Here is a 23,710-nt window from a genome sequence, read left to right as displayed (position 1 = left end):
GGGAGTAGGTGGGTGGACATATATGACCCTTGCAGAAACAATTGTTTATTATATTGAATAAATGAAGTCAGGACACCCCCGGCACATACCTGTTACTATAAATAAAAATCAATTCCTTGCCTGGAGTTGTGGCTCAGCAGTAGAGCACTCGCCTAGCACATGAGGGGTGCTGAGTTTGATCCTCAACACCACAAAAAAATAAAATAAAGGTATTGTGTCCAATTACAACTAAAACAAAAAATTTTTTAAAAATTAATTTCCAATAGATTAAATATATAAAAAGATAAATCCAAAAAGCTTTTACACAAATAAAAAGAGATAATTTTATAAGCTCAAGGCAGGGAAAAAATTTATTTTTTCTTTTTTGCAGCACTAGGGGTGCTCTACCATTGAGGAGCTACATCCCCAGCCCTTTTTGGTTTTTGTTTATTTCATTTTGAGATGCTCTCACCAAGTTGCCTAAGCTATCCTCAAACTTGTGATCCTCCTGCCTCAGGTTCCTGAGTAGCTGGGATTGCAGTATTTGTTCCCACCTGGCTCTTTTTGATGCTAGCAGTTGAACCCAGATCCTTAAGCATTCCAACAACCGAACTACTCCCCCAGCAGGAACAGATTTTTAAAATAAGACTCAAACATTTAACCACAAAAAAATTGATAAATTTGACTATTAAAAATAGACACTTCTTAAGCCATTCCCCAAAAACCAAATGCCAAGTGTTTTCTCTGATATAAGGATGCTGATTCATAATGGGGATGGAAGGGAGCATGGAAGAAATACATAAACTTTAGATAGGGCAAAGGGGAGGGGAGGGGAAAGGAAAGGAGGGGACATGGGGGTAGGAAAGATAGTGGAATGAGATGGACATAATTACCCTAAGTACATGTATGAAGACACAGATGATGTAACTCTACTTTGTGTACAACCAGAGACATAAAAAAAATTGTGCTCTAGATATAATATGAAATAAATTGCATTCTGCTGTCAATATATAATAAATTAGAACAAATAAAATAAAAAATAGAAACTTTTGCTCATTGCGACCTTATTAAGAATCTTTAAAGACAAAGTACAAAATTAGTAAAGATATTTGCAACACACGTATTATCTATTGGTATATAATAAATTACTCCAAAATTTAGCAGCCAAAAATAACATTTATCTCAGTTTTTGTGGGTTAGGAATCAGTGCAACTTAGTTTGCTGGTTCTGATTCAGGGGTCTCATGAGGATATAATAAGTCAAGGGCTACAGTCATCTCAAGCCTTTATTGAGGGAGGGTCTGCTTCTGGGCTTCTTCAGGTGGTTTAGCTGGCTTCAGAACATCTATTGCCAAATTTTCTCACATTGGCCTCTTGACAACATGGCTTTCCAAAAGAGAGAAAGAGACGGCCCAAGATGGAAACCACAGCCTTTTTGTAACCTAATTTTAGAAGTGATATCCCATCACTTCTGCCTTGTTGAATTAGAAGTAAATTAATAAGTCAAATCTATATACTCAAGGGGAAGAGATAGTACGATGTATGAATACCAAGAGGTAAGGTTCCCACCACAACATGGAATGGTCTTTAACTTCATTAACAATTAGGGGAATAAAAACTAAAACCACAGCAAGATAGTTTTGTATAAATCATACTGATAGAAATGAAAACACTTGACAGTATCAAGCATTGGTGATGATATGGAGTGGCAGGAACTTTCTTCCACTGCTGGTGTCAGTGCTGATGGAAGTGTAAATGGGAAGAGCTATTTTGGAAAATAACAGGATGTGCTACCAGCAATACTACTCACAGACATTCACCCCTCTCCTGTGATTCTCAAACTTGAGGTGCATCAGAACTACCTGGAGGGATTGTTAAAATTTCTGAACTGGATCTATCCCCCCATCGTTTCTGATTAGATAGGATGGAGTGGGGGCTGATAATTTGCCTTTCTAAGTTACAAGGTGATGCTGATGCTGCTGGTCCAGGAATCATACTTTGAGAGTCAGCCATAGCCCTAAAGAAATGTGTGAAAAGGAAACTAGGAAGCATATCTATAGGTATGTTTATAATATCATTATTTAAATTAGCACAAAAATATTAAAAAATTCAAATGTCCCTCGGTAGCGGAATATATAAATCATTTTGTATTTAATTATAAAATAAAAACCTGGTTCAGATAGAGGAAAAAATCAAACAATAAACATCTCCTGCATTAATATGCATGAATCACATAAATACAATATTAGTCAAACATAAGAAGCAATGTGCAACATGATTCTATTCATAAAAAGTTCAAAAGCAGATGATACTGTAGTATTCAGGAATGCAAATATAGGTACTAGAATTATAAGGAAATCAAGGGAATCATTACCAAGGTGGTGATGAATGATAATAATTACCTTAGGAATGACAAAATGTGGATGTGATTGAGGAATGGCACAGAGAGACTTAAGATTGGCACTGCTATATTCTTAATTTGGACTGAGTTACTGAAGGTTTACTTTACAATCATTATTATTTTTTTCCTGGTGAGGGTGGGTATCAGGGATTAAACTCAGAGACACTCAGTCACTGAGCCATATCCCCAGTCCTTTTTTGAACTTTTTAAAATATAGAGACAGGGTCTCACTGAGTTGCTTAGGGCCTTGCTAAATTGCTGAGGATGGCTTTGAACTGGTGATCCTATTGTCTCACCCTCCTGAGCTGCTGGAATTACACACATGCGCCACCATACCCAGCTTCAGTTATTCTTTAAACTACATGTTTTGCAAATCATTTACATAATTTTATAATAAAAAGGAGAAAAATTATATCATTTTGATTTCCATCTCTGATTATTAATGATGTTGAATTTGTTTTATACGTTTCTTAGTCTTTGAATTTTTTCCTTCCTAATTATTTATGGACATCTTAAGTTTGTTTTTACATTTTATTTTTAGGTGTCCTCTATTATGAACGTTGTTTGTTATCCATTATGTTTGAAATCTTTTCTTCTAGTCCTTAGTTATAAGCAAGTTTGTTGTTATTGTTTATGTGGCCAAATTTATTCATCTTTTCATTTACCACTTTTGTTTCTTATTTGGAAATTTTTCTCTCTGGGATAACAAAGGATATTCTGTATGTTGTCTTCTAATAAATTTAAAACTTGAAAAATTTATGTTCAGTTATTTACACAGTTTGGTTATGAAGATATTTGGGTAGACAAAATTATCCCAACACTGTATATATGTATGTGCATGATTTTTTTCTCACTGATTCATGAACCAATCTCTGATATATTCCAGATTCCTGTTTGTCTGTAATACCATCAGGTCCACACTACTACTTTATATATAATATCTTGGTTTGTGGTAATGCCAGTCTTTTTCTTTCATTTTGCACAAACCTGTGCTTATTTACTCTTGTGACCATTAGAATCAGATTGTCAAGTTCCATAAAATGTCCTTTTGGAATTTTGATTGTGATTGTTTTAAATTTGTATATTAACATAGGGACATATATATGAGATGTTTACAATTATAATGCAGAGTTCTTCAACTTATGAACATGGTCTTTATCTTCATTTATTTAGCCTTTTAAAGTTTTCCTTAAATAAAGATTTGTAGTTTTCTAAGTAATGCTCTCATACTTGGAGGAGTGGGAGTTGATTTTATTCCTGGGAATCTTTGTGCTATTATGAATGACTCTGTTTTTTTAAATGATCTTTTCTTGGGCTGGGGATATAGCTCAGTTGGTAGGGTGCTTGCCTTGCATGCACTAGGCCCTGAGTTTCCCCATCTCCCCACCCCCCAAAAGGTCAATATGTTAAATGATCTTACCATTTGGTGGCGGTATAGGAAAATTATTGGTTATTTTGTGCATGGATTTTGTGTTTGGTTCTTAAAGAATGCTTATTACCTCAAGTTCACCATTAGATGGATCTAGATTTTTAAGTTACTTATATCTGCAAATAGTTGTTTTATTTGTTATTTTCCATTCTTATATGTCTTGTTCTTGTTCTAATTGATTGGATTAGGGCTTTGAACTCATGATTCTCCTTTGCCAGCCTCCTGAGCTACTGGGATTACAGGCATGAGCTACTGCGCCTGCGCCCAGCTACTTTAAACCTTTTTGAGTGAACTTTAGATGTGGATGTTGTGTACCACATTTGTTTGGGGTTTGATTTTGAGCCCACTGCCTTTTTTTTTTTTTAATGAATTAGTTTATCCCATTTATATTTTGTTGGTAGGGCAGTTTTCACATATTTTTTCGTTGAGGCCTTTGTTTTATCTCCTATGAATTTATATACGTGCATGTGTATATGTGCACTTGTTTCCCATCTAGTAATTTTTGGTGGTTTATAAGTCTTACTAATTCTGCTGACTATCTTTATAGATGCAATATCTTTAAACCTCTATTTCTTGATTTGCCAAGATAATCAGGATTCTCTTAAACCTTTGTTATTAAAGATAGGAAAATTAAAGCACTTATACTTTCCCTACCTCCATCTACCCTCTTTTACCTCTTCATAAAGGAGATAAACTTTGTTTGTTTTTTTTAGAGAGAGAGAGAGAGAGAGAGAATATGAATTTTAATATTTTTTTTTCAAGTTTTCAGCGGACACAACATCTTTGTTTGTATGTGGTGCTGAGGATCGAACCCAGGCCGCACGCATGCCAGGCGAGCGAGCTACCGCTTGAGCCACATCCCCAGCCCAAGAGATAAACCTTGTTAATGATTTATTATTGTCATTTGTTTTGTACTTAGGTACAAAACAAATGACAATAATAAATTAGTCTCAAAGTGATGTGTTTAAATGGAATTAATGTTTACCTTTAATTCTTTAAAATCTTGGATTCTTAATTTCTGATTTTTACTATTTATTCATCTTTTCATCAGCTGAATTATACTGTCAAATAAGTTTAGATCAGCTGGGCATAGAGGTGCCCAGTGACTCAGGAGGCTGAGACAGAAGGATTGCAAGTTGGAGGCCAGCCTCAGCAGTTTAGCAAGGGACTAAGCAACTTTGCAAGATCTTGTCTCAAAATAAAAGGGACTGGGTAGACGTCACTGTGTTCAATTCCCTGTACAAAAAAGAAAAAAAAGTTTAGATTGATTTTTATGGTCTTAGTACTTATGTAAAAGTGGGCAACTATAAAATTGTCAAATCGTGTATTTTTTCTGAATTCTGTAGATACTTTTTCATAAACTTTTTTTCTTCTAGCATTAAGTATTATTGAATAGAGAAGATATAAGATCAGCCTGAACGCTGTTTTCTATTCTTAGTTACCAAATGTACTAACTTCTCCAGCATCAAACTTTCTGGAATTGGTACATTCATTATTTTTTGTTCATTATGTACATCATTTAGTTATATGTTAGATGTCCTTTATCTTCAGTAATTAGCATTATTTCACATTTTAATTCTTTATTCTTTTCATTAACTTAAATGTGGCTTTTTTTTCTCCCTCACACTTCTATGTTCCTAACAAGTGTTTATTCCATTTCTTGTTATTTTCAGTATGACTTTCCTATCTTCATTTATTTCTCTAACCTGCTAATTTATTTTTTTTAAATATATATTTTTTTTAGTTGTAGATGGACACAACACCTTTATTTTATTTTTATGTGGTGCTGAGGATCAAACCCAGTGCCTCACACATGACAGACAAGTGAGCTACCACTGAGCCACAACCCCAGCCCCTCCTAATTTATTTTTATCTCCTTTTTCATCTGTTCCTCAATATTTCTTTTTAAACCTTTTTCTTTAAAAAAAAATGGATTTAATAGTGGTAGTTGGGGCTGTATCAGACAGACATCTGACACAGACATCTGCTATACGTTTTATCTGCCTTTTGCCTATTATGTTCCCATCCTCCTCCTCCACCATTTTTGTTGGGGCAGGGATGTTAAAATTTCTAAGCATAGGCCCCATGTTGGATCCTTCATTGTTCATCTGTCTCCTTTAAGTAGACTACTTCTATTTGAGCCTCTCTGCTCAAGAATGCTGTGGGGAAAACCAGGCAGAGTGAACCCAGACAGGTCAAGCTTTTTACAGACATCTTGTCTCAGAAAGCTTCCTCAACAAATCTATTGTGTTCTCATCACTCCTTTTAAAAAATCTTTCTTCCTCTTACTGCCATTTTGAGCCAAGCCAGTCAGTTAGGATGAAGAATCCACTCAGGCAGGAGATGGGTGCGGATTATAGTAAAGCTTGATAATAGATTGCTGTTTAACAAATTGACATTCATTTTTATTCTGCTCAGCTGACATTGACTTTTTAATCATTTATATGTAATCATCAACAGTCATTCTTACTAAGGAACTGATTCCTATTAGAAGAAAAATATTAAAGAAACTTACTTTTATTTAAATTAGAATTTTCTAAACCTCGTTGACTTGGAGCATTGCTTGTGCATATGTGATAACATACTATAAAACATTCAGGGAAATGCTTTTCTAATACCAAACTCTTGTGCTTCTTCTCAAACATGTTTTTTTCTGCCTCTGGCCTGGAATGGTCTCTAACTTCATCTTCCCATCACCAAGGCCCCTTACCCCCAGTGATTTATGGGAGACATTTGGAAATTGTATATATATGTATATGTATGTGTGTGTGTATAGTAGGTGGACACAATACCTTTACTTTATTTTTTAAATATTTATTTATTTTTAGTTGTAGTTGGACACAATACTTTTATTTATTTATTTTTATGTGGTGCTGAGGATCGAACCCAGTACCTCATGCATGCCAGGCAAGAGCTCTATTACTGAGCAGCCCCAGCCCCTGGAAATGTTCTGATGATCATAATGACTAGAGAATGCTTGTCACTCAATGCCATAGGCCAGGGAATGCAGTTGCCCCACCCAAAGTACCACTCATATACCCCTTAGAGGAACACTGAACTCATCAACTTTTATTCAGTCTTTTATAACTCGGTTCTGGTTATCTTTTCCAAAAGCTTTCTCTAACTTCTTTTGTCTCCTCCCCACACTATCTCCATCCCTACTCCTCTTTCATCCTGCTTGAACTCTTGTAACATTTTATATACAACTGAAGTAAGTTTTTTACAATATAGTTGTCTAGAAATTATAATTCACCCTCACTGTGGGAGCACAAGTTTTTCATGGTAGAGATTTTTTTTTTTTTTTTTTTTATAAATTAGCACAGCCACTGTGGGAAACCACATGGAGCTGCCTTTTTTTTTTTTTTTTTTTAAAGAGAGAGTGAGAGAGGAGAGAGAGAATTTTTAATATTTATTTTTTAGTTCTCAGCGGACACAACATCTTTGTTGGTATGTGGTGCTGAGGATCGAACCCGGGCCGCACGCATGCCAGGCGAGCGCGCTACCGCTTGAGCCACATCCCCAGCCCATGGTAGAGATTTTTTGTGTCATTGGTCCACGATAAATATCTTTCTAAAACAATGCATGTTATTTGACATTAATGAATGAGTTGTACTTTTAATATAAATTAGAAGTATGGTATTACTCTTAAAAAACTATGCTTTCTTATACTGTAGTGATAATATTGTTTAATAATAATCTCACTAAAAGTATGTTTTTTTTTTTCAGATATGGATGATAGAATTTAGAGTAGTGTTGTTTTGTTTTGATTTTAACCTTGACTACACATTGGAAAAACTGGAAGAACTTTTTTTAAAATTTTTTAATGTATATCCTTTGTATATTTTAGCACATTTTACCTTTAAAACAAATTTTGTACAATATGTCAATGTATCTCTGAGTAGTTGAACAATGTTTTTAAAAAAAAAAAAAAAAAAAAGCTAAGTATAAACCTAAACCGTAAGACTTAGTTTCATGCCATTATCGTCTGACTACTGAGGAAAAAAGACCTGAATTACAATAACCCATCTCAGCAAAATTTTCCAATTAAAATTCGAAGGGCTTCAATTTACAAATCTTTTGAAAGGGCAATATTAATGCAATTCACATCAGAACATCCTGTTAATATAATTAACAACAAACCACAATTTTACTATATGGTAGAACTTTCTTTTTTTTTTTTTTTTTTAAGAGAGAATTTTTTATTATTTATTTTTTAGTTTTCGGCAGACACAACATCTTTGTATGTGGTGCTGAGGATCGAACCCGGGCCACATGCATGCCAGGCGAGCGTGCTACCTCTTGAGCCGCATCCCCAGCCCATGGTAGAACTTTCTACTGGTCTTTCAATTCCTTCAGCCTTCTAATTGCAGACTTGACTGTGACGGCAGAAGTGGTATTGTAGGTCAAGGCACCACCAGCCACTGTTTTCATGCAGGAACCACAGTGCCAGATCCCCACAGTCCGACTCTTCATCTAGGTTTTGCCTCAAGGAACATGTATACTTGGCATGCTGGCTGATTTTAATTTTCTTCACCATTTTCCTGAGGGAGGCACCGACGATTTAGACTTTCTTAGTGCGTTTAGCCATGTCACCGCCACTTAGGCCCGAGACTGAAGAGCAAAAGATGTTTTGCACAGGCGTAATTTAGGTGGGGGAAGAACTTTAAAAAGTGCAGGTATCTATGTCCTATTCTCAGAGATTCTGGTGTTTGAGAGTAAGTCCCTCAAATGATTTTTAATCTGTAGTAGGTGTCATTTTATGAGCCACTGATGTACAACATTTGGAAATTCAGAAAACAGAAGACTGAGAAGCTACTAAATTACTGAAGAACAATGAAAAGAGTAGGGGATTCTAACTTAAAAAAAAATACTGAACAGAGCTTGTGAGTTCTTCTGAGGGCAAGGAACTTGTCAGTTTTGTTCAGCTCAGCTCTCAGATCAAGTCTGAGCACAAGTAGAGATTTGGTAAATATTGACTGAATAAAAGCATATCATTAGTTAGTTAAAAGATAGTTGCTGAAGAACTATAGAAATCAGTCATACACAAAAATATTTTTGCAATGATACAGTGCCACTTTAATTTTATAATTAGTTAAATTTAGAACTGAATATTTAATTCACTTGTTAATTCAGTTCATCTCATTATTTACTTTGTGCCAGGCACTGAAGCCCATGTGATTCTCAGATCAACTTAATGAAGTTTGTATCCTTCAAAGAATGATAGGGATACTGACACTTGAGGGCTGAGTAACTTGCCCAAAGTTGCGTAGCTAAGTGTCAAAGCAGCAATTCTGATTTTAAAGCCTATGTTCTTTACTAATATGTTGGACCATAAGTCTTCACAACAATTCTAAGAGTTAGATATGATAATCCCATTTTGTTAGATGAAGTTTGTTTAGAAAGATTATGCAACTTGCCTAGGGGCACACTGCGTAAGTGGAAGATCTGGTATTTGGATCCAGACATTCTGACTCCAGAGGTCATGCTTGTAACCACTGTGCTGTTGGAGCCTCCTCACTTAGTAATGTTTAATGTACAGCCACCTCTTTTTGTGAGTTTTTTAACCACAGTTGTTCACAATTTTTCTGTTGGTTTTATAACTTCGGGCATCTTCACTGGTTTTCTACATATGGTTTTCAGTGTGGATTTTTATCTTGGTTCAGATAAGTACCTTGGGCTTGCTATTCCTGGAGAATTAAAACATTACTAGGTTCTTTTCATTCTTATTTTCTCTTTTCTTTTAGTGATTTTAAATTAGATTTTTCCTCTGCCTAGGGATTGAACCCAGTGGCATACTACCACTGAGCTACATCTCCAGACCTTTTGATATTTTTTATTTCAAAGACAGGTTCTTGCTAAATTGCTAAAGATGGCATTAAACTTGTGATTCTCCTGCCTCAACATCCTAAGTAGCTGGGATTACAGGCAAGGGCTACTGTAACCTATCTTTGAATTAGAATTTTAATAAACTTGTTTGTATTAATGCAGTCTTTTTGTAAACTTCAGTTGTTTGAATCAGTAGTCTTCACACTTAAATTTTGTGCCCTATTAGCAAAAAGAATTTGAACACATTATTTCCACTGTATATTTGTTTTATATCTAACACTATATAAAATCATGATCATACATTATAAAATTTGAACATTTATTAGCATTTTTTAAAGCTAAACTAAAAAGAAAACAAGTTTGAAATTGTTATTGACTTTGTTCATCTTTGGGTTTATATGCTAAGTCATAACATATCCTTAGGGCAAGTGTCATCATTACAATACTGATACAAATTCACATTTTAAATAATCGAGGTAATTTTTAAAAATATTTATTATTTTTTAGTTGTAGTTGGAAACATTATCTTTATTTCATTCTTATGTGGTGCTGAGGATTGAACTCAGGACCTCAACGTGCTAGGCAAGCGCTCTACTGCTGAGCCACAGTCCCAGCCCCAGAGGTAATTTTTTTTTAATGATCCAGTTTCTTATCAGATCTGATTAGATCAGGGTTTCTCAATCTTGACACTATTGATGTTTTTTTGTTTGATTGTTTTTGTTTTATTTAAAGAGAGAGAGAATTTTTTTAATATTTATTTTTTTAGTTTTTTGGTGGACACAACATCTTAATTTTATTTGTATGTGGTGCTGAGGATCAAACCCAGACCCCGCGCATGCCAGGCAAAGCGCGTTACGGCTTGAGCCACATCCCCAGCCCACTATTATGTTTTGAGCTAGATAATTCTTGGTTGTGGAGATCTATGCAATTCACATCAATTGTAAGATGTTTAGCAAATGCCATGGCTTCTATCCACTAGGTGCCAGTAGTACTCTTCTTCTAATAGAGACATCAGAACAGTGGATTATAGGGGCTTGGGTTGTGGCTCAGTGGTAGAGTGCTCACCTAGCATGCACGAGGCACTGGGTTCGATCCTCAACAACACATAAATGTAAAATAAAGATATGGTGTCCACCTAAAACTTAAAAATAAATATTAATAAAAAAGAAGAATGGATTATAGTGCAATGGCCAGAGCTGTGGTCTATAGTATAAGTAAGTGTGGGGTGTTGGCCGGCTTTGTATCTAGTAATGTACTCATCTAGAAAACAAAGAAAATCAGGTTTTCATATTTAATATTTACATAGGTACCCTCCTTTGGGTCTCTAGAGACTTTCAGGTGTCTCTTGGGAACAAAATCACCCCTGGTTGAGACCTATGATTGGATTGGATTGTGGACTTTTGTCCTGCATCATGACCAACAAATAGCTCGTACTAGGAACCAGGCGAAGCATTGGCTTTGACTTTTGCTGGAGCAATATCGTTATCTTCAACACTGTTCATTTATAGGAATGATCTTAAGTTACTTGCCATTCTATAAGGTTTTGGTAAAACTCAATATAATCCATACATTTACTTAACTCAGTCTGTGGGAATCAAAGTATGCTCACAATAAGAGTTGTGTGCAAGAGGAAAGCAACACTGTCAAGTGCTCTGCTGTCTGGAACACCCAGTCTTCAGTGTGCTTCTTGACCATATGGGACATGTTCCTCTGATATTAGCTCTAGGGGTGTGCATGTTAAAAGCTGGGTGTTTTTTTTTCCCCTTTAATTGTCTAGATGAATACATTACTAAATAAAGTAACCAGCCAACACCCCCAATAAAGAGTTCTCTCAGGAGTGTGTATACTTTTCATAGACTACAGCTTTGACCATTCCACTACTGTTCAGTTCATGTCATTTCATCAGTAGTATTCAAAAGGAAATAGGTGTGATGGCACACACCTATAATCCCAGCAAATGAGGCTGAGGCAGGAAGTTCAAGGCCTCCACAGCTTAGCAAGGCCCTAAGCAATTTAGTGAGAACCTGTCTCAAAAAATTAAAAGGGCTGGAAATGTGGCTCAGGGTATAAGCACCTTTGGATTCAATCCCCAATACAAAGAAGAAGAAAAAAGAAAGGGAAAAATAATTGAAGCTCTCTGAATTGACTTCCACCTAATCAGCTCATCAGGTTAGCTGATGTTCTCCATTTAAAAAAAATTGCTGCATGTTAAGTGTTATTCATATTTAAAAGAAGATACTTGAAATGAATGCTTGGTTTATAGTTTCAAGATTACATAAAATGTTTAAGGTCTAGGCTTGCCATTTCTTCTTTTTTTAATATTTATTTTTTAGGTGTAGATGGACACAACATAATATTTTTATGTGGTGCTGAGAATCGAACCCAGGCCCTGCCCATGCTAGTCACAATCCCAGCACGATTGCTATTTCTTTGGTTAACTGAAAAGGTCATAAGTTAAAGAATAATCACCAGACATAATTACATTGATTAAAGGGATTTCTTTTGTATCATATCAGTGTTGGATTGTGATCATTTACTTTAGAGTTAGAATGATAGTTTCTTTCAGCAACCTATTTATCTGGTCAACTAAATTCAGAGCTGAATTATTACACAAAAAGTTTTCACAGTTCCTCTTTTGGAATAGTCATATACTCTAAGAATATTGACTTTCTCCTTGCTACCTTACAGGTAAGAGTATTGGATCTATCAGCAGCTCAGACCTAGTTACTTCTTGGCTATAATTGTAGCATGCTTTTCATGAGACTCCCTGCCTCAAGTACTTCTCTGACTTGTTGGTTAACCTAAACATTATTGCCAGAGTAAACATCTTAAAGTATCATGCTTAATCCAATCAAAAACCATTTGTGGCAATAAAAACTGCATTAAACAATTTTACTATATGTGATTTGCTTAGATGTGGTCTCTGTAATTAGGAAATGTCTATTAGTCATCAAAATACATACATATACACATACAAACACACATATATCCTAAATTGTGATATATGCCAAAAGAAAAAATATGGAGTGTTATGAGAATGTAATGAGTATCTAATATAGATTGAGAAAAGTATGAGGGAAAGTCCTCTGAGAAAGTGAGATTTAAACTCTGAAGGAACTCTCTTTGTTTAGAAAAGAGTGTTCCTGGAAGAAGGATTAAAATGTGTGAATGGGGGGGGGGGCTGGTGTTATGACTCAGTGGTAGAGCACTTGCCTAGCATGTGTGAGACACTGGGTTCCATCCTCAGCACCACATAAAAATAAATAAAATAACTAAAAAAAAAATTTAATGTGTGAATCTGTGTTTGTGCTTACTGAATACAGGGTGGAAAGAATAGTATGTAATGAAGCAAAAGGTAGGCATGGATGATATCTTGTAAGGTCTTGATTTCTATACTACAAAGTTTAAGTTTTATTCTGATTGGGAAGGCTTTAAAGTGTGTAAGTGATGGAAGTGAGTAAAGTATGTGTTTTAGGGATTTTACTATGGAAAATGAAGGAGAGTTGAATAGAAATAGTGCAAAACAAGTAAGGGAACCAATTAGGATAGAGTAGTGACAGTAAACAAGGTAACTCAAGAAGTGATTGATTAACTCATCAAAACTCGTCACAATAACCCTGTGAAGCATGAGCAGAATAACATTTGGGATAAACGTATACAAGCCCATCTAATAGTAGTATTGTAAGGAATTGAAACAAGTAGTGTTGACCATTTATTTGGTCCTTGTCTCCAAAGTAAAAATCTAAACTCCACTGAAGGTTTTTTCAGCCAACATTTATTTCATTATCTTCTCCTAAACTCTTACATATGCAATAGACAAACCAAACTTTTAAACCTAGTTATCATGAACATACACCATACCTTGATGCCTCTAATAATTGTTTCCTGTGACAGTCAATCTGATAACCATGAAAGATAGTAAACAAACTGGACATTGGTGTGTGTGTGTGTGTGTGTGTGTGTGTGTGTGTGTGTGTATGTGTAGTAAGAGGAAGGATGAATTGGTTTAGCATCAGTATTTTGCTTCTGAAAATTAAAGACCTATAGTATATGAACCATAGGGTTATTTCTAAAATATGTATAAAGTTATGTAATACGAATGGATGAAAGTATTGAAAATTCTTCATAAGCGTTAAAGTAGTATGACATAAATTGGTCTACCAAAAATAATCACAAAACTTTGTCTAAGAATCAGGCTTGCCTGACCCATGGTGGTCCGCCCCTGTAATCTCAGTGGCTTAGGAGGCTGAGGCAGCAGGATTGCAAGTTCAAAGCCAGCCTCAGCAAAAGCTAGGCACTAAGCAACTCAGTGAGAACTTGTCTCTATAAGTGTCTACACTTACCCATAGTTATGTGTCTTTAATTTTATACACAATTTAAACAGTTATAACTAGCTTTTTATTGGTTTTTTGTTTGTTAAACCAAAGCATATACAGTGAAGGGTGACTTCCATCCTGATAGACCTCTGACCTTATTTCCTGTGTGTAACCACTAGTCATGGTTTCTGTATGTCATTTCTAAATTTTTTTGTACATAGCCAAGTGTTCATAGACTTTATTTTTTTGATAATTTATTTTTTATTAGTTGTTCAAAACATTACAAAGCTCTTGACATATCATATTTCAAACGGATTATGAACAGATTCAAACGGATTATGAACTCCCATTTTTACCCCATATACATATTGCAGATTCACATCGGTTACACATCCACTTTTTTACATACTGCCATACTAGTGTATGTTGTATTCTGCTGCCTTTCCTATCTTCTACTATCCCCCCTTCCCTCCCTTCCCCTCCACTCCCATCTTCTCTCTCTACCCCATCTACTGTAATTCATAGACTTTAAACTGACAGAGAGGAGTCATTTTTTTAAAGTGTATAACGGTACAGTTTAAATTAATTGTGTACAGAGAAAATTTTGGTGATACTGTTCTTTTATGTTTTGTTTTTCATCTATATCTGATGAAGAGTTGAGGTTTGGATAATCAGAGGCAAAAAAGTGAATCTGGTCATTTAAGCTGTTTGGTTGTTTTACTTTCAGATTTTAAAATCATTTAAATTCTGGATGCATCAGTTATATAAACTATTGATTTAAGATTGTTCTTAATACTTCTGTCTTAAATTTAATCTTTATGTGCAGTTATTTTACCTTTTTGATTTTTAATGTTGTCTTGCCTTTTGTTTTCTTTCCACCCTCCCTTCTTTCCTCTTTCTTCTCTCCTTTTCTTTTTCCCTTTATTTTCATTTTCACTGTGGGCAGAACCCAGGGCCTTGCACATGCTAGGCAAGTACTCTACCACTATGCTACCTCCAGCCCTAGAGATTTATTTATTTATTACAGAGAGAGAGAATTTTTTAATATTTATTTTTCAGTTTTTAGTGGACACAACCTCTTTATTTTATTTTTATGTGGTGCTGAGGATTGAACCCAGCGCCCCGCGCATGCCAGGTGAGTGTGTTACCACTTGAGCCACATCCCCAGCCCAAGAGATTTATTTTTAATAAAGGTTTTTAACTATGAGTTCAGTTTCCTTAATAGTTATAGGATCATTCATATTATTTGTGACACCTTCTGAGGACTTTATGTATGTGTCTTTCATTTTTGAGAAATTGGTTCATTTGTTCCCCAGGGTTTTGAATTTATATTTACTAATTTTTTTCATAACATTCTCTCTTTATGAACCTTTAACTGTCAGTCATATGGCTGTGGCTTATTCTTCTTTGATTATTAACAGTGGGAATTTTTGTCTATTTATATCAGTCTTGCTAAATAATTATAAATTTTATTTGTTTTCAAAGAACAGCTTTTATTTTTATTATTATTCTTTTTCACTGATTTCTACTCTTTATTATTTCTATCTTGCTTTCTTGAGTCTTTTTCAAGTTTCTTCAGGTGGATTTGAGATCATTTTCACCCCAATAGGAGTATAAATTAAATGGGGCTTTTTGTTTGTTTTTGATATGGGGTCTTTCTCTGTTGCCCAGGCTGATCTCTAACTCATGGGCTTGAGTGATCCTCCTGACTCAGCTTTCTGAATCACTGGAACTACAGGTGTGTGCCACTGTGCCTGGCTTAATGATATAAAGTTCATTTAATCACTAATTTAATTTAACAGATTCCTCTGTTCTTTTGATTGCAATTTTTTTTATGTCCTTGGTTTTTCTTAGGTGTCTAGAGGTTATAGTGGAGGTTAAATGTGATCAGTATTAAAAAGTTAGAGTGGACTCCATCAATACTTTACTTATGTCTTGGACTCCTAAAACTAGGTCACTTATAAGAACTTAAATTGAGCACAGGTACATCATTTATGGTAACTTTGTTAATGTCTCTGAAGAAGTGGGTTTTTAAAAAAAATATATATTATTTATTTTAGTTTTAGGTTGACACAATATCTTTATTTTACATTTATGTGGTGCTGAGGATCGAACCCAGTGCCTCATGCATGTTCGGTGAGCTCTCTACCACTGAGCCACAACCCCAGCCCAAGAAATGGGTATTGAATATAGGAATCTCTGGATTATTGGAAGAATGAGGCAGTCTTCACTTTAAGGAATATGGGTACCCTGTGGCTTGTGCCCCTTGTGGTAATCAGAACTATGTGTAATTCTCTCTCTGGCTATATTGTCCAGACAGAACTTCTAAGGCTAATTACCTTTTTCCTCCAGATTTAGACCAGATATAAGTATTTGGGAGCAAAGACTGAAGAATTCTTGAAATTGTGATTTGTATCTATGACGACTTTTGAGACTTTGTTTAAAAATAGAAGGAAAGGAAGAGGCTGGGATTGTGGCTCAGCGGTAGAGCGCTCGCCTAGCACAGGCGTGACCCGGCTTCGATCCTCAGCACCACATACAGATAAAGGCATTGTGTTGGGTCCATCTACACCTCAAAATAAATAAATAAATATTTTTAAAAAATAGAAGGAAAGGAAAAGGGAGTGATTTTGACTTATATCTTATTAGGAAAGGAAAAGGGGGAAATATTTTTAAAGAAAGCTTTGCCAGAATTTATCTGACTAGTGAATGACAGATACTTGTATTAGGTTCATAGTGAAGCATTGTAGTTTTCTCCTCTCTCTTCTGCTTTAGCTATATTCAAGAAGGTCAAATTGATAGCAGACTATTTGAATAATAGAGTAAAACTTTTTTCTCTAGTTACCTGAGTCAAAAGGGTAGTTTTACTAGAGGTTTGGAAGGACTTAAGATGCCAAGATTCTCTGGCACCTGGGAGTGATGTGTTATACTGCAGGTAGGGCCTTTTACTATTACTTATGAAAAGATAAGAACTATTATAAATAGTCTATAGTAATATTAGTCTAGGGCTGGGGTTGTGACTCAGTGGTAGAGCACTTGCCTGGCATGTGTGAGGCATTGGGTTCAATCCTCCGCCCCACATTAAAAAAATAAATAGAAATTCATCTGGAAAAATAAAAGTCCCAGAATGGCAGAAGCAATTCTAAGCAGGAAGAGTGAAATAGGCCATATAGCTATACCAGATTTTAAACTACACTACAGAGCAATAATAACAAAAACAGCATGGTACTGGTACCAAAACAGGCGGGTAGACCAATGGTACAGAATAGAGGACACAGAGACAAATCCACAAAATTACAACTACCTTATATTAGACAAAGGCACTAAAAGCATGCAATGGAGAAAGGATAGCATTTTCAACAAATGGTGCTGGGAGAACTGGAAATGCATATGCAACAAAATGAAATTGAATCCCTTTCTCTCACCATGCACAAAAGTTAACTCAAATGGATCAAGGAGCTAGGAATCAAACCAGAAACTCTTGTGTCTAGTAGAAGAAAAAATTGGCCCTAATTTCCATCTCGTGGGGTTGGGCTCCAAATTCCGTACTAGGACACCTATATAGCACAAGAGTTAAAATCAAGAATCAACAAATGGGACGTATTCAAACTAGAAAGTTTTTTCTCAGCAAGAGAAACAATAAGAGAGGTAAATAGGGAGCCTACATCCTGGGAACAAATTTTTACCTCTCACACTTCAGATAGAGCCATAACCTCCAGAGTATACAAAGAACTCAAAAAATTAAACAACAAGAAAACAAATAACCCAATCAACAAATGGGCCAAGGATCTGAACAGATACTTCTCAGAGGAGGATATACAATCAGTCAACAAATACATGAAAAAATGCTCACCATCTCTAGCAGTCAGAGAAATGCAAATTAAAACCGCTCTAAGATACCATCTCACCCCAGTAAGAATGGCAGCCATTATGAAGTCAAACAATAACAAGTGCTGGCGAGGATGTGGGGAAAAGAGTACACTTGTACATTGCTGGTGGGACTGCAAATTGGTGTGGCCAATTTGGAAAGCAGTATGGAGATTCCTTGGAAAGCTGGGAATGGAACCACCATTTGACCCAGCTATTCCCCTTCTCGGTCTACACCCAAAAGACCTAAAAAGAGCATATTACAGGGATACAGCTACATCAATGTTCATAGCAGCACAATTCACAATAGCTAGACTGTGGAACCACCCTAGATGCCCTTCAATAGATGGATTAAAAAAATGTGGCATTTATACACAATGGAATATTATTCAGCACTAAAAAATAACAAAATCATGACATTTGCAGGGAAATGGATGGCATTAGAACAGATTATGCTAAATGAAGTTAGCCAATCCCTAAAAAACAAATGCCGAATGTCTTCTTTGATATAAGGGGGGGGGGCAACTCAAAACAGAGCAGGGAGGAAGAGCATGAGAAGATTACCATTAAACAGGGGTGAGAGGTGGGAGGGAGTGGTAGAGAGAAGGGGAACTGCATGAAAGATGGAAGGAGACCCTCATTGTTATACAAAATTACATTTACGATGGTGTGTGGGGGGGAAGAAATGTGTTACAGTAGATGGGGTAGAGAGAGGTGATGGGAGGGGAGGGGAGGGGATGGGGGGGTGGGGATAGGAAGGGCAGCAGAATACAACAGACTCTAGTATGGCAGTACGTATAAACGTGGCTGTATAACATATAATACTGCAATCTGTACACGTGGAAAAATAAGAATTCATACCCCATTTGAATCAAATGTATGATATGTCAAGATCATTGTAATGTTTTGAGCAACTAATAAAAAATAAATAAAATATTTGTAAACATTAAAAAATAAATAAAGATATTGTATCCATATACAACTTTAAAGAAAATATTTTTTAAAAAGGTTTCTATTTATTTTTCAATTTTCCTTTCCTTTCCTTTCTTCTTTCTTCTTTCTTCTTTCTACAAGGCATTCTCTGTTGCTCAGGCTGGCCCAGAACTTGGGGAGTCAAGCAATCCTCCTTTTTCTTCCCTGTGCCTGTCTGGGACCAAAGACATGTATGACTGGAACCGTAGACATGTACTTATCTTTAAAAAAAAAAAAAGATAAATAACAACAACAAAAAGTTAATCTAAAGTAAGAATATACCTCTTAACATGTAAAGAATTCTTTTTGTACGCGCTCGAGCATGCACAATGCTGGGGAGTTAATGCAAGCCCTTGTACATGCTAGCCAAGCACTTTACCACTGAGCTACACCCCCAAACCCAGTTAAGAAAGAAAGTCATTTTAATGGTTTAAACAGAATCAGACTTTCAATAGATTTGAGAACAATTGAGATTATCCATTACTGTCTTAACTGTTCTTTGTAACAGATTTGTAATCCTTATTACAGAATGTCATCCAAATACTTGGCATTTGGTATTTTCTCCTACTATGCTGATAAGATGAAAACTTTTGATTATATCTCTTTTAATCTCTACTGAGATGCTTATCACCTCAGATTTACCTACAGTGATAATTAATTGCTATTTCATTTTATTCTCCTATCCTCCTCCTCCTCCTCCTCTTTCCTTTTTCCTTTTTTCTTTTCAATATCTGATTGAACTTGGGGGTGCTTAATCACCAAGCTATATCCCCATCCCTTTTTGGGGGGTAGGCGGGGAGGACAGGTCTTGTAAGCTGCTGAGATTGGCTTTGAACTTGTGATCCTCCTGTTTTCAGCCTCTTGAGCTGCTGGGATTATAGCTGTTCACCAGTGAACCCAGCTTCCTTTCTTTTTTTTGATTGAATCTGTTCCGGTGTTGTATATTGCATATACCAAGTTTTGGTGAAAGTTACCTTGTGTTATAATTTTGACTTCCCTATTTTATTTATACTTAATAACTTGATTATGGATACTTGAATTTTGTTTCAATGCAGAATTATATTATCTTTCTGAAGGTATTTTAAAGTGGTAGTTAATCTTGACACGTAATACCAACAATGAATTTAACAGTTGGATAATAACAACATGAATATCCTTAATTGAGTTGTATGTGTGCTGACCATAACAACATCATACACACCTCCTGAACAACAGCAGTTTTATCATGTCATCAGTTGTAAGATAGATTCTGGATTCCAAGCTGTTATAATTGGTGTGGGGAGCATCTCCTTGAAGGAGTAAGAAACAGTTTTCCTAAACTTCCAAATTTGTATCTCTCCTGCCAGACCTCTACTTAATTCCAGATTTGTATATCTAGATCCCCTCCTCCTTTTTTTTTTTTAATGTTTCCACTCTGATTGTTTGACTTCTCAAGATGTTTAAGATTAAATTCCTCATTCTATATCCTGTGTCCCTACCCCCAACTCCAGTACTGCTTCTGCATTATTTTGATCTGGGGCTCTTCCTTTGATTTATGCAGGTTAAGAACTTTAAAATAAAAAATTACTCTTTTCTATAATACCCCACATTCAATTCATCAGCAAATTCTGTGGACTCCACTTTTAAAATATACCCAGCATCTGATACTTCTTACCATCTCTGCCACTATCAGTCTAATTTGTAAAAGGTTTTCACTTGGCAGTCACTTCCCACCTTTCACTGGGCAGTCATTTCCTGTCTGGTTTCTTGGCATCTATCTTTCCTCCCAGCTAGAGTAATGCTTTAAAAACACAAGTGTTCATGTCATTTTCTTTAAAAAAAAAAATGACTTTATAGAGATCACATATCATATAAATCACCATGTAAAGTGTCCAGTTCAAAGGCCTTTATTATGTATATTCACAGAGTTATTCAGCAACCATCACCAAAATTAATGTCAGAATATTTTCATCTTCCCAAAAAGAAACTCCAAATGCTTTAACTATCATCCCTTTTTATTCCTTTTTTCCCTTTCATTCCTAGGCACCTACTGATTTATTTCTGTCTCCATAGATTTCCCTATTCTCAGCATTTTATATAAGTGGGATTATACAATACTTGATCCTTTGTGACTAGCATCTTTCACCTTAGTAGCAAGGTTTTTTCATGTTAGTATGTATCAATATTTTGTTTATCTTGTTGCCAAATAAAATTCTATTAAATGGATACCCTATATTTTATTTATTCATTAGCTGATAAGCATTTGGACTATTTATACATTTTGGCTATTATGTGTTATGAAATACATATACAAGTATTTGGATGTTCTTTTGTGTGTTAATGTTCTTCCAACACAGTGATATTTTCTCTTGTGTAACAAACTACTGCAAAATATAGTGCTTAAAACAACTGCTATTTGAATCTATAACAGGTCTTTGTGTACCGTGCTAACCTTGGGGACTCAGTCATGTATCAGTTCTAGATATCCGGCTATTCTAGGATCACCTGAGTGGCACAGCTTGATTCTAGTAGACTAGCCCAGGTATGTACTTCTACCAGAAGTAAAAGAGCAAGCAAGTTCATTTGTTTAAGATGGCAAAAAGAAATCATATTTGCATTTTAAGCCTCTGCTTGGGTCATGTTTATTACTATCAGGTTGTAAGATATCATGAAAGTAAGTCACTTGGAAAAGCCCAGAATCAGAGTGGAAGGGACTGCTAAGTTACAGGTGTACCTATGAGGAAACCATTGATTGAGGTCATTAACACATTCAATTTGTCACACATACACTAGTTTTGCTCTTACCCTAATGCCTTTTGCATTTTTTTTCCTCCTCTGTTTGGATTTAATTCGTCTTTTTTACCTACATGATGAACTTGATCCCCTTCCTTCACATCTCTCTCTCTCTCTCTTTTTTAGTTGTAGATTTACATTATGTTCATTTTTCTGTGGTGCTGAGGATCAAACTTGGTGCCTCACACATGCTAGGTAAGCGCTCTACCAAGGAGCCACAACCCCAACCCGCTTCCTTCGCATCTTTGGTCATACATCTTTTTAGTGAGACCCTCAAATCAGACTGTGCTACAGAATTAATAGCCACTGCCCCCTCCTGCTCCTCAGCTGTTTTTGTTTTCTCTTATCACCATCTGACATATGTTTATTTAGTGCTTATCTTCCCTCAACTAGAATGTGTGCTTTATGAGGTCAGGCAATTTGCTTTAGTTGCAATATCTTCACTGCCTAGAACCTTGCTCATTGTATTTCTTGAGTAAAGGACTGAATCTACACAAATCCACTTTTGCTTAAATGCTTTTTATCTTAAAGTTCTAACCTGCCTTCATAGTGTGAAACGTTTAGTGTGCTCTCTTGGTCAGCATACCTAACGATGATTTATTCATCTGCTTTTCATAAATGCTCATAGGCTGTGCAATATAAATACAAATTCTAAATTGTCTAATATGGTTCGAGTCTTTTTTAGCTCCCTGTTTACACATTTGTGAAACAGGATAATTATCCCAAACTTCATTGAGTTCTTGGGAGGAGCTGAATGAATTAATATAGACAAAGTATATGGTACAAAGTAAGCATTTCAATAAGATTGGTACATCATCAGTTGCATAATATTCCTAGCACCCACTCTAGAACAGTGAGAGATTATGACACAGAGTATATGGCACAAGCTGGAGAAAGGTTGTATTAATGGAAGAATCTTGGAAAAATTGATAAAATCTTTGTAAAATCTTTGAAAACTGAATTTTTTGGGGGCGAGGGGAAAAATACATTAAGCAAGTCAAAGATCCAGTTGCTATTTTTCTGTCCAATGGAAAGTAACATTTTATCTTTAACATATTTAAATACTATGAAATGTTCTCCACAAAACATTGTTCTTTATTTTAGTGTTTACCCAAAAAAAGGGAAAACAAATGAATATACCTTTTTTAAAAATATTTTTTTAGATGGAGACCTTTATTTTATTCATTTACTTATACGTGGTGCTGAGAATCGAACCCAGTGCCTCACACATGCTAGGCAAGCTCTTTACCACTGAGCCACAGCCTCAGCCGCTGAATATAACTTTTTTAACTCCGTTGCTCTTGAGTTCTAGAAATACTATTCTAGAAGCATGGAGAAGAGGTAATTCATTACTTATGCTGCTTGCCTTGGATGTTAAGACTTAATTTCTCATGGTACCCTAATTGAGAAAAAAACAAATACTACATCTTGACTAAGGTGTCTTCTACTTTTCTGGCTTACCTGTAGCCTATTACAGTACTTTTATGTGTGACTTACATAGAATCTTCTTGAATGTGATTTCATGAATTTCCTCTCAGCTTAATCAAAATATAGAATTTTTGTAGAAAAAAGAGTATTTTCATGTAGCCAGCACTTTTAAACTACCTGCTTCATGCTAGGCAGTATCCCTTGGAATTAGGAATAAAATAGTGATCAACATAGTGTAGATAGATCTCAACTTCACAGAACTCAGTCCTAATTGACTATTATGCCCCAGTTATTTACTTGTTAACATTGTTTTCCCACAGATCTAAAATTTTTTAATAGTAAGATATATTCTAGAATGGTGTCTCAGTTTGGGAAAAAAGAGTAACTTGGGAAAGAAGGCTACAATGAGAGATTATAACAGGGAGTTTTACCAAAGGCAGGAAATATGCATTGCTAAGATGTGTAAAAGTATTTGCAGTTGGTCCTAAACTTGAGCTGCTTTTATTGTTTCATTTGATAAGTATCTATGTTTTCCTTCCATTTAACACCTCTCCAAATACAGTTCCATTCAATTAAATTCTATATATTTGATCCATTTAATAAAGATAAAGACCCTTTTGAATAATACTGGTGAGTTGTTAAATTTTTAAAAATAGGTAGATTTAATCAATGACTATATGAACAGTTCATGACAATATGAACATTTCCAATTTGTACTTTT

The 23,710-nt window shown here is 35.4% G+C and overlaps 1 protein-coding gene and 1 pseudogene across 8 annotated transcripts in view; one reads left to right on the top strand and one right to left on the bottom strand.

Moving 5' to 3' along the window:
* The window catches only part of Braf (B-Raf proto-oncogene, serine/threonine kinase), a 177,076-nt gene that overhangs the window by 25,334 nt on the left and 128,032 nt on the right, over window positions 1–23,710 (top strand). The gene's annotated exons all lie outside the window — the stretch shown is intronic.
* LOC106145110 (large ribosomal subunit protein eL43 pseudogene) lies at window positions 8,137–8,648 on the bottom strand (annotated as a pseudogene).

Source organism: Ictidomys tridecemlineatus, chromosome 2 (genome assembly GCF_052094955.1).
Source record: "Ictidomys tridecemlineatus isolate mIctTri1 chromosome 2, mIctTri1.hap1, whole genome shotgun sequence".
NCBI lineage: Eukaryota > Metazoa > Chordata > Mammalia > Rodentia > Sciuridae > Ictidomys > Ictidomys tridecemlineatus.
Note: the sequence above shows the minus strand (reverse complement) of the source record. Positions and strands in the feature narration are given on the sequence as shown.